The 11,930-nt window shown below is 28.4% G+C and overlaps 1 pseudogene; it reads right to left on the bottom strand.

Moving 5' to 3' along the window:
• Positions 1–7,115: 7,115 nt before the first annotated feature.
• On the bottom strand, positions 7,116–9,081 carry LOC114753783 (60S ribosomal protein L9-like; annotated as a pseudogene).
• Between the last annotated feature and the right edge of the window lie 2,849 nt (positions 9,082–11,930).

The raw sequence follows: 11,930 nt of genomic DNA, 5'->3' as shown, positions 1-11,930 counted from the left end.
ATTTTATAATATATGTGATAAATATATTTTAAATATATATATATATATATATATATATATGAAGAGTTTTGTTTTATGAAGCATAAAAATAATTTTTCTAAGTCAAACTTGGCCCAAAATCTTTTGAGATTTGGGGGGAAGAGGTAGCTAGTTTATGCCAGTGAACATTCAAACAATAAGCATAAAATTTAAAAACTTATTAGAGGTTGCATTAAATTTATTGGCTTGTTTGTTTCCTTGTATTTTTTTTTCCTGTTTTCAGACTAATTTTATAAAATTATTTTTAGAACTAGTTTTTCCAAAAAGAAGGACAATTTTTTGGATAATTATTTAAAAAATAACATTTTAAAAAACATAAAACTTGTTATTTACCTCTAGCAAAATAAAATTATAAATTATTATGTCAACCAAATAATTAATTGTTAAATGAAATACCACAAGTCATAATTTAGCTTATTTCTTGTCACCTAAACCATAATTATCCTAAACTTTTATTCAAATCAACTGAAGTCATCTGTTATTCCAATTAAAATATTAACTTGATGGCTCAATATTGAAGCTAAGCCAAGAGATAAAATCCCTATCATATCTACCATCAAAAGAGTTATACCCCATCAAATGTTACTTACATACCACATGATTAGGTAGAAGAACATAAGATCAAAACACACAGAAGTATTCATATAGTTATCAATTTATGGTCAAACACAAATCTATAACGAAAACTTTTAAGGGAAAATTACGTACAGGTCCCATAAAAGGCAATTTATTACTCTGAGGTCCCACGAAATGTCAAAATCACTGACAGGTCCCAAGGGACCTCAGAGTAATATTTTTGATTTGTAAAATGACATTACTGCCCCTCATATTCCAGATTCACATTTGCTCTGTCATTGCGATTTACAACCTCAGCAGCGACTATTAACAACCCAATGAGAAGGCATTAACAACCCTAGCAGTATCCGTTAACAATTTACTTTATAGAATCATATAACCTTCACATAAGAGTAAATTATAACCAAATAGTATAATACAACAACTTTAACACTATCCTCAGCAGCGACTATTAACAACCCAATGGGAAGTTTTTTGATATCATTAAGAATTTTAACTAGATCCAATAGGATTATAGTAATATTTTAATGCGAAGATCCATTTACAACCTCAACAGTGACTATTAACAACCGAATAAAAGGGCATTAACAACCTAAACAGTATCCGTTAACAACTTACTTTATAGAATCATATAGTTAGATTAACTTTAAGACTATTTAGTTATAATTTAGTTAGTTATAGTTAGAAGTTATATTATCTGATAAAGTTAGTTGTTAACAGACACTGCTGAGGTTGTTAACAGTTCTCCTTAGGTTATTAATACTTACTGTTGAGGTTGTAAATGGATTTTCGCATTAAAATGTTGCTATAATCCTATTGGGTATAGTTAAAATTCTTAATGATATAAAAAAATTCCCATTTTAGTGTTAAAGTTGTTGTATTATACTATTTGGTTATAATTTACTCTTATGCGGAGGTTATATAATTCTATAAAGTAAGTTGTTAACGGATACTGCTTAGGTTGTTAATGCCCTCTCATTCGGTTGTTAATAGTCACTGTTGAGGTTGTAAATAGATCTTCGCATTAAAATATTACTATAATCCTATTGGATCTAGTTAAAATTCTTAATGATATCAAAAAGCTTCCCATTTTAGTGTTAAAGTTGTTGTATTATACTATTTGATTATAATTTACTCTTATGTGGAGGTTATATGATTCTATAAAGTAAGTTGTTAACGGATACTGCTAGGGTTGTTAACGCCTTCTCATTGGGTTGTTAATAGTCGCTGCTGAGGTTGTAAATCGCAATGACAGAGCAAATGTGAATCTGGAATATGAGGGGCAGTAATGTCATTTTACAAATCGAAAATATTACTCTGAGGTCCCTTGGGACCTGTCAGTGATTTTGACATTTTGTGGGACCTCAGAGTAATAAATTGCCTCCTGTGGGACCTGTACGTAATTTTCCCAATTTTTAATCCAGTTTTACCACTAGAAGAAAAGGACCATTTTTGACAGAATTAACAATTTTTGGCGATTGAAAAATTCCACCACTAATTTCCATCACAATATTTTCCGTGGCAGAAATATTCCATTGGTAATCCATAGCAAAAATTTTAGCAATGCAATTTTTTGTGGCTAATTTCTATCGCTGAATTGCTTGCCAAGGAACACATGACGAGCAGTGGCCATCGCGGGCAGTGGGGTAGTGGTGACTAGCCGGAACACTTGGTGAGCAGCGCCATCATCAACATTGATCATATTTTGATGTTCTCCAACTAGAGAGATTAATAGCGGCAAATCCATTTATGCGAGAACCAGTAGCTTCACAAAGGAGTATGTTGGAGTGCCTCTTGATAATAAGATGTGATTTCAAATGTGATTGGCTGGAAGTCATGCTTACTAATATAGTTGGATAAACTTTTTCGAAAAAATTCTGAAATATCTTCGAGTAATTCTTTACAAAAAATGTGAGAAGAAAGTTCAAACTCAATGAAAGACGTTGATTCAATAAATCCCATCTCATGCTAAATCACAAAAGAATTAATTCTAAAATTTATGTTAAAATAATCTTCGTCAGCGGCTTCTTGAATGGATGTCATGTGCTCAATTTCGATTTGGAGGCATGATGATTACTGTGCGAAAAATATTAATTTGTCCAGAAAAAACACGAACTTTTATATAGGCATGAGTAAATCAACAATATGATAAAGAAATTAGATAATTAAAGAAAAGAACATATAATGCAACTTTAAAAAAATAATAAATTTTTTATTTTGAATATTGCTTTCTTTTGTACATCACGTACTTGATGTCAATTTTTTTAAGAAATTACGTTAAGGTTCCACCCAAAAGAAATAAAAAACAATCTTTTAAAATTATCAAATTTATCTGAAGTTCTAAAGGACTTCATTATAAAATATTCCACTTGTCTAATTAGTAAATTGTCCTCATATTCTTTTTTAAATACGTATCAACAACTAAAAGAGTAATTATAAATAGCTTAAAGTGTAACAGTTAACAATTATCACAATATATATTAACAATATGTTTTCTCAGCACCTAACAGTATGTATTGAACACTGAAGGGATATTTATTAACAGCTTAGCATGTGCTTGGATTATTATTGAAACCACAAAACGTGCCCTAGACAAAATATGAGGCAGAGGGTTGCTTTGACACTCGTGCTTGTTTAGATTGGCAGCTTTTGTGAAAACAAAAGCTCAGTGCAGTCAAAAGGCAAAAATTTGAGCTTTTCTAATTTTCAATGTGAAGAGAGAAAATAAATGAGGATGAGAGTAAAAAAAAAGAATGGTATTTAAGTAGGTCCTACCTTGATTCAATAATTGGATTTTTTTTAGTAATGATTTAATCTTTATAAACACATTCTAAGAAGAAAATGTTAACTAATAAAATTTAATTATGAGAGTTTACTCTAAACCCAATTAATCTTAATTAATTATTTTTTAGTACTTAAATTTTTTTTTTTCAACAACAACTTCATATGGAAAATAATTAGGTTAAGTTTCTTATGTCCATTATGTTAAATTCTCTAATTAAATATTGTCAAAAAAATTTCCAATTAAACTTTGACATGTGTCCCAATTTTTTTATGCGAGTTTATAATTAAATGCTATTAAATTTTAATATTTTAAAATAAAAATATATTTACATGTATTTTTATTTTTATTTATTCAAGGCATCTCATTAAATGGTCTTTTATAATTACAAATTTCTTAATAATATATTAACTCTTTTTATTTTTATAATTTTTATTTTAGTTTATTGTTTTCTTAAATTTATTATATATATATATATTATAAAACTCATTTCCTTTTTAGTCACTTTTCACCTGAACTCATGTCGTTTTTCATTACTTATCCAAACAAGTTATGATTTTTCAAACCTAATTTAATAAAAATCAATCCAAACATAAATCATATTATATTAATTGACTTTTATCCTAACTTACATTTGTAAAATCCAGATGAAATAGAAGTTACTTTGCCACTGCTAATCCAAATATATTTTTAAGGTGTAACAATTAACAGCTATCACAATAGGTATTAACAACGCATTTTTTAACCCTTTAAGTTTTCAATGCATGCTTAAAAAAGAATATAAGAGTCTTTTTTTTTTTTAACTTAACAAATGAAATCTCTTACAATAAAATCAGTTAGGATTTTAAATTAATTTGATCATTTCAATGAAATTTTTTATATTTATTTTTTTTGGGTGGGGCTTTAATGTAATTTTCTCTAATATTTATTTGAACATTATATTTGTTAATATTTATTTCAACATTATATTTGTTACAATAAATATTTAGGCATGCTGTAAAATTTAAGAGAAATTCTGTTTAATTTAGTAAAATTTAGATATTTGTATTAATTTTAAAAACATAAAGCCACAGCGCACAGGGAATGTGGGAGGAAATATCGGAGGTGCGGTTAGGAAAAATTTAATATTTTTAAATTTATATTTTAATATTTAGTCATTTTAAATTATTGCAATTTTTTTCCTTGTTCAATAAATATTATTTTTTGCAGGTCCTTTTCTCAAATGTTCCCTTAAAAAATAGACGTTGGTGAGTTTTAAATTTAATAATGCATAATTTTATAAACTTTATATTGATATTGTTTATTACTAAAAGCATATATAACTATATACATTTTATCTAGATAATATAATATAGTAGATTAAATATGGGCCCAACAATAATAATTTAAATAATTGCTACATTAATCCGCGATAACTTTCTCATATTATACAGCAACTTAAATCTTCTCGAGTATTATACTCATTTTCATAACATTATGAAAGTTTCATTAAAAAAAATAACATTATGAAAATTTTGAAATCTGGGGGAAAAAAAAGTTGAGAGAATAGAAATGAATTTGTTGAGGAAAATTTTTTCACAAAATATAAGGCTTTGTTTGGTTTCTTATTTTGAAAACAGTTTTTTGTTTTTAAAAACCAAAAAAATAAAAAAATTATTTGGTAATTTGTTTTTGGTTATGGTTTTTTTAAAACGAAAAAAGTAATAATCTGTTTTTAAAAATTAAAAAATAAAACAATTTTCAGTTGTTTTATTGTTTTTGTTTTTGCATTTCTTATTTTTTGTTTGAGAAAATTGGGACACCTTTTTTCTCTGCTCGGTAACTTTTTCTCCATTTAAGAACTAAAGTTCTAATCGAAACTTCACCCTTTGGTCTTTAGTATGTTTATTTTCAAGTATAATTATTTAGAATAATTATCCAAAAAGATATATTTTGCGTTTTTTTTTCAAACTGGTTTTAAAAAAAATCAATCTTATAAAATTGTTTTGAAAAACAAAAAATACAAAACAAAAACAAACAGGCCCTTTGTGAAGTGACTTGTAAATGGGATTAAGAAAAATATTTTCTCTTTTCTTTATGAATAAGATCAAAAGAGTATGCTCTCACACAGAGAGAGGGAGAGAGAGAGAGAGTTGATTCATTCTCTCTTAATGGTGAAAGACGCTCTCACTTCATCACCTTTGCCAACCGAACCAAATAAGCCACCTGAAGCATGGTTTGATATGATATAGAGCTGACTGATGTTTTCTTTTCTGAGGTCGTTGGAACATCCAATAAGTTTCCAAAGAAGAAAATGTTTCTCCCCAATTTTTAATCAAATATTTATTGGTATTTTTTGGCCATATAGGATTAGCAATTGCCCTCATCATGTTAAATACTTCTTGATAGAACACAATCATTAACGGCTGACCCGCAAGAATTTACAACATTCTGATAAAAAGTTAACAAGTACTATTTAGAAATCGACAATGTTTCCCAACATTGAATTAATTTTGCATCATATATTAAGAAAAGAAAAAGAATATAAGATTTCAGCTCAAAAGAGGGGGAAAAAAAGAATCTAAGATGTTACAATGTTTTGTTGAGGACTTGTTAATTTGTAAAAAATGCTTTTTAATTCATTGGAAAAATTAAGTGTTGTCAATTTTGATGGGTTAACTATTAACGAATATATATGTTCAGTACCTTTTTCAAATTTTTAATAATGCATGTTATTTCCTTCTTAAAGACATGTTAACTTTAGAATGATATTTATTAATTTTCCATAACAATTTGTTGAATGCTTATTGTTGGTTAATTGTCAATAGTTGAGTTCTATCAAGTTGTTTATTAACAAGAGCACCTGTTAACTTGTTAATAAAAAAGAAAAAAATACCCAAAAAATGATTGTTGAATTTTAAAATTTCAAATCATTATTGATCACTACATTCATAAAGAAATTGACTACACTCAAAAAACAAATAGCAACACATTTTCATAATAATTCTTTATTTGGAATTTTGAAATTCAAGAATCATTTTTTTTGAAATTTTCCCAATAAAAAACTCATTAAGATCGTACATATGTGTGTGTGTATAATACGGTTTTGGGAATCGGCTGCTATATTTATAAGGTACTCAAACATATGAGATTTTTTTCTTCCGTTCTATCAAAAAGAAACATGAAATTTTAACCACCTTTTACTATTTTCACCCACATTAATTATATCTTGTATCATTATATGTCATGTCACTGAATCTAGTTATTATTCCATCCAAAAGAACTATATTGTACTAATGACAATAAAAATGCGCACTTGCCGATACCTTAGCGAAACTGGGGTTTGGACTTAAGCTAGGATGTCATATTGGGGAAGAGGTTCATCCGGCCTTGATGAATCTAGTCGAAGAAGACAAGCCTGGAGCTGATACGGTTTCACGACGGAGGATGGAAGTATCTGGTCATATGCCCCCCTGATTTTGTCTTTCTCTCTGTTTTTTTTTTGGGCCTTAGGCCTCGTCTCTTACCAAAAAAAAAAAACTTCCTTCCCAGTGCACGATACCATCTCACGGAGGTGGCAATTACAGTGAATACATGTTGTGTCGTTAGCAAATGTGAACTAAATTCCCATGAATAAATCCCAAACAGCTAATGTTCATTCTTCATCTATCAGTTATACAAAACATAATGCCTATACTTGTAATCTCTTCGAAGGAAACCATTCATTCAAATACTCTCTCTAATCTTTTTGTAGTATAGTGCCTCTCTTGCTCACATAGATTTCATCAAGAAACTTGCTGATATCCTTATTTTTGACATGGCACTTTTGATTAATCAGAGCTGCAGAATGAGAGACCAACTCCATATCATTTCCATCAAGTACAAGCTTATCCTTCACCTTTTCAAATCTAATAGAGACTCCCTAAATCATGTCCACTTTCCTCACCTGAGAAAAGGGTAAAGCCAATACAACATAACATCAAATATAATCATGCAATTCCATAATCAAATACAACATAATACGCACTAGATAAATATATACACTTTCTAATTCTTAATATAAAAGTTAGATAACTAATTTGCATATATTAATAAAATTAGCTATGTTACTAATTTGTAACAAACGTGCAATGGTTTCCTTAGAATATCTTTTCTATCATGTGCATTGTAACCCTTGGTGAAAACTCTCACATTACATCCAATTAATAGGAATACTTTGAAAGAAAATCATAAATTTAGGAAACAAAGTAAATTGAGGTATTATATTTAGGACCAAAATAAAACATTTATCTAGCTTTTATGTTTAGGACTAAGTAGTAATAACAAGCAGAAAGCTATACCACAGTTATGCACACATTAGTAGGGCAAATTACGATGGATGAAAAACAAAAGGGGAAAAAGGTTCTTGTTAGTTGAATGATGAATTAGATCACATAAATGGGTTTAAGAGCGTGTATCTAAAAATACAATGATGCAATTGCAATTGCCTTCTTACAACACAATAATATAGAAACTACAATTTTTCTCAGGATTATTGCACTGATATAATTTATAAATCTGCCTCAACAAAACATTCCCAACAAAATGCAACTACTAGACTCTAAATTACAGCCACCAAACCACGAGTATAGACTGCAACATTTACATAGCCTGAATTGAGACCAAGAATTATGGTGATGAACAACAAAGAAGAGAAGTGGTTCTACTTAGTTGATTAATGAATATGATCAAACAATTGAGCTTAAGAATAACATGAGACAATTGCACTGGCTTTCCAACAAAAAAATAATGCAAAAGCACAACAGGACGCTCACAGAGAATAATATAGAAATACCAATTTCTCTCATAATCATTGCACTTTTATAAATATTTCTCAACAAAACACTATGAGAAATAGTCCAGGCAATAACACCAATACAACTACTAGACTCTAAACTTAATCACAGCCTTTAAACCACAAATTCAAACTTCAATATTTACATAGCCTAGATTAAGAACACCAAGAATTATCATAATAAACAACAAAGGGAAAAAAAAAGGGTTCGGCTTGGTTGATTAACCAAACAAATCAAAGAAATTAGCTAAAAGAATGTGTTGAAACAAAATGATAAAATACAAAGTGAATAACAATAGTAACAATCTAAAACCAAGAATGAAATTCAAATGTACCAGTAGTCAAACTTAGAATCTAAACACGAAAAGGCAAATCAATCAATTATATTGACTATAATAAACTGTAAATACTAAAAAACCATTCTTTGACAAATAATATTTAAGACTAGATATTCAATTCATTCCCATTATCTAATCAGAAGAGGGAAAGTGAAGAGTACCTTCTTCTCCCCAAGGAAGTTACGGATCTCAATGGACCTGTTGTTGTTAGTAATGGATGCGTTGATTGGGAAATGGGCATACATGAACCTCATCTTATAATGATAGCTTTTTATGATGTCGATAATGAGATTTGCTATGTGACTGAGGGCAGTTTTGATAACAGCTGAGGTCGTTCCTACACTCGAACTAGGCATCAGCCTTCGGCTTCCTCTTGCCATCTTCGTGGTGATTAGCTGGAAACCCATATTCAGGTGCTTGAAATCACGAACAAGCTCGCCGCGAGGCCCCTTTACCTTGATGAACTTGGAGTGAATCTTCATCATCACGCTGTCAGGGATGGCTATTGATTGGGAGGACAATATAGTCTTCATTCTTCCTCTCTCACTTCCTCTACTTCTCTTGTCATGCCCCAACTTTGGAGGTGACCAGTACAGAATATGAGAGATCTCACATTCCTAAGCCTAAACATATACAGAGAATTGTTTAGCAAGCATTTTTAATGTAATCACAAATAGAAGAATCTCATTGGACAAAACATTCATATACCTACACATGTTATAATTCAAAATATAAAGCCATTTGTAGAAATTTTGGCAAAGTCTTCACTGTAAATTAGACTTCTAAAAAATTCTACAATAGCCTACAATTTTCAAACAATAGTTAGAGCTCTACGTCCTAGCACCAGTATATATAACTACATTCCAAAATAACCCAAAAGACTAGGACCTAACCATATATTACGTGGAGCATCTAATTATAAAAATAAAAACATAAATGTACTTTTGTGTTTACATTAGGTAACAGTTACTTTTACTAGTTCTAGATCTTCAATAAGGCTCTTTACTGCTCAACTAGGGATACAGGTTCAGTGGTGCTCTCTCAAAGTCAACAAAATAATCTACTAGTGAATAATGTTCCATTGATAATATTTAATAAAATACTAACAAATGAATGAAATTAAATTAAATTTAGTTTTGAATGACCATATGGCAAAGAATTAAAATTTCTACAATATACAATTTTAAATCAAAAGGATAAATATATATGCTCAAGCTCATTAAACAATTAAATCCAAATTTGTAATAGGAGAGCTTGTTAGAAAAAAATAATATAAAACAATATTTTTCAATCTTATCCTTTTGTAAGGCCTCAACAAAACAAAATAGCAAGCATGGCTCAAAGCCACGAATACAAGCACAGATACACAGTCTACGAGGGTAAGTCACCAATCAAGTGAGGTCAAAGCCACGAGACAAGTGCAACTGAAGCCAAGAAACAAGAGTTGGAATAATACCCACGAATATTAAATGAGCTTGAAATTACCATGGTGCATCAAGAACTAATAGTACTACTGATAGTTACTAGCGTTCTGTATCCACTCCTCTGAAAAATGCACAAGCATGCTGGGATCAATTTATTACTAACAAACAGAGGAATGTGTGTGTATATATATTATTTCTGCGTGTATATATATATTATTTCTACTAATGGAATTCTTTAAAGAATACTTTATAACAAATGATCCCAGCCTGAAGATTTTCAAATAATATTTTCAAAACTCCTTTTCAAATTCCAAGTATAAATATTTATTAAAAACAAAATACAGATTAACAAATTGTAAGTAGAACTTTTATTCAACTTAAGAGGCAAAAATATTTATCCCAGTAATAAAACATTGAAACCTTAAATAAGTAAAATTGAAGAACGTAAAGTTTAAATTAAATCACCTTGATAAATTATTCAACAAAGAAGCTAATAGTTAACTAAATTAATAACAAATAGTAAAAGCTTAATTTTAAAATTATAACAATAGGACGCTATTCACTCACCTATCGTACCTCCCAACTTATCACTTATTTCAATTTATAAAGCTTTCAGATAATTCCACTCCTCAATTCCCTAATAACCCAAAATCCATCAGTAATACTTCCAATCAATCTTAAGCAAAGATGTTTTTTTTTCCTTATAAACTCTAAGGGTATTTAAGTAACTTCAATGGTACTTATTTCAATTTATAAATGTAATATCCTAAATTTTATTTTAGGATTTATGCCAAAAAATATATATTAGTAAAAAAATTTCAAAAAAATATGAAAATAGTATTTTATTATTATAATAAAATATTATTATTTTAATATTAAGAAAAACCCTGCTTTTTCACTGAATTCGATGGAAAAGTAGGGTGTCAATTAAGAAGAAGAAGAAGAAGAACAGGGAGGATAATAAATGAAAGAAGGAAAAATTGTGGAAGACGGTTAAAATAGGAGGGAGCAGTGATTAGTAAGAAGGGAAGAGAGGGCGAGAAAGAGAGTTGAGAAAGGGAGGGCGAGAGGAAGAGAAAGAACAAGAGAGTGAGTAAGGAGTTTTACAACTACATATTGTCTAAAGAGGAAGACAAGCATTTGGAGATTATTTAGGTATAGAAAAATACTTCATTTTATCATATTTTCTATATATTTAGAGTGTTATATTATTAGTATTATTATAATGTTTAAAGAAAATTTTACGGCTTGGATATGAAGTAAATATAGAGCTTTCATAATATATGACTGTAGAAATTTAAAGATACATTATTAAGGAATGTTAATCGTTTATATTTGTTCAATGATTGTTTTGAGAATTTTAAATTAAGATTTTAGTTGAAAATTTTGTTATTCAAAGATATAGAATATTTTTACCAATTAAATCTAAGTTAAATAATTTATTTGAGTTATTTAATATATTATTAAAATTTTAATTTGTTTAGATTTGCCCGTTTGTTTATTTTAGTATTTAAAAATTAATTTTTAGTTGAAAAATCTATTATTTTTGAGATATATCATATTTGTACCAATCAAAATTATGTTAAATAATTTATTTGGATTTTTTGACATATTATTAAAATTTTAATCAGTTTAGTTTTATTTATTGGATGACTAGATGTTTTAAAATAATTATTTTACCTACAAGAGTTTATTATTTGTGAAGAAAAACAAATCTGATAGTTATACCATTAGAATTTTGATTAGATTATTTATTTATAAATATTTGAGGTACTATTTAATTTTTGATGGTTTGGCTTTGAGGTTTAAACTTGAAATGAATTTGTAGAATTTAAAATATAATGATTTCTCATTTGAAAATTTTGGATAATTCTTTTTATTAAAATAAATAATCCAAAGAATGTAAATAAATATTTTGGCTTGTTAGAAAATTTATAACTTATTTCTAAAATACTTAA

This window comes from Neltuma alba, unplaced genomic scaffold, assembly GCF_004799145.2.
Source record: "Neltuma alba isolate B1F8T4 unplaced genomic scaffold, ASM479914v2 tig00008143_pilon, whole genome shotgun sequence".
Taxonomy (NCBI): Eukaryota; Viridiplantae; Streptophyta; class Magnoliopsida; order Fabales; family Fabaceae; genus Neltuma; species Neltuma alba.
Note: the sequence above shows the minus strand (reverse complement) of the source record. Positions and strands in the feature narration are given on the sequence as shown.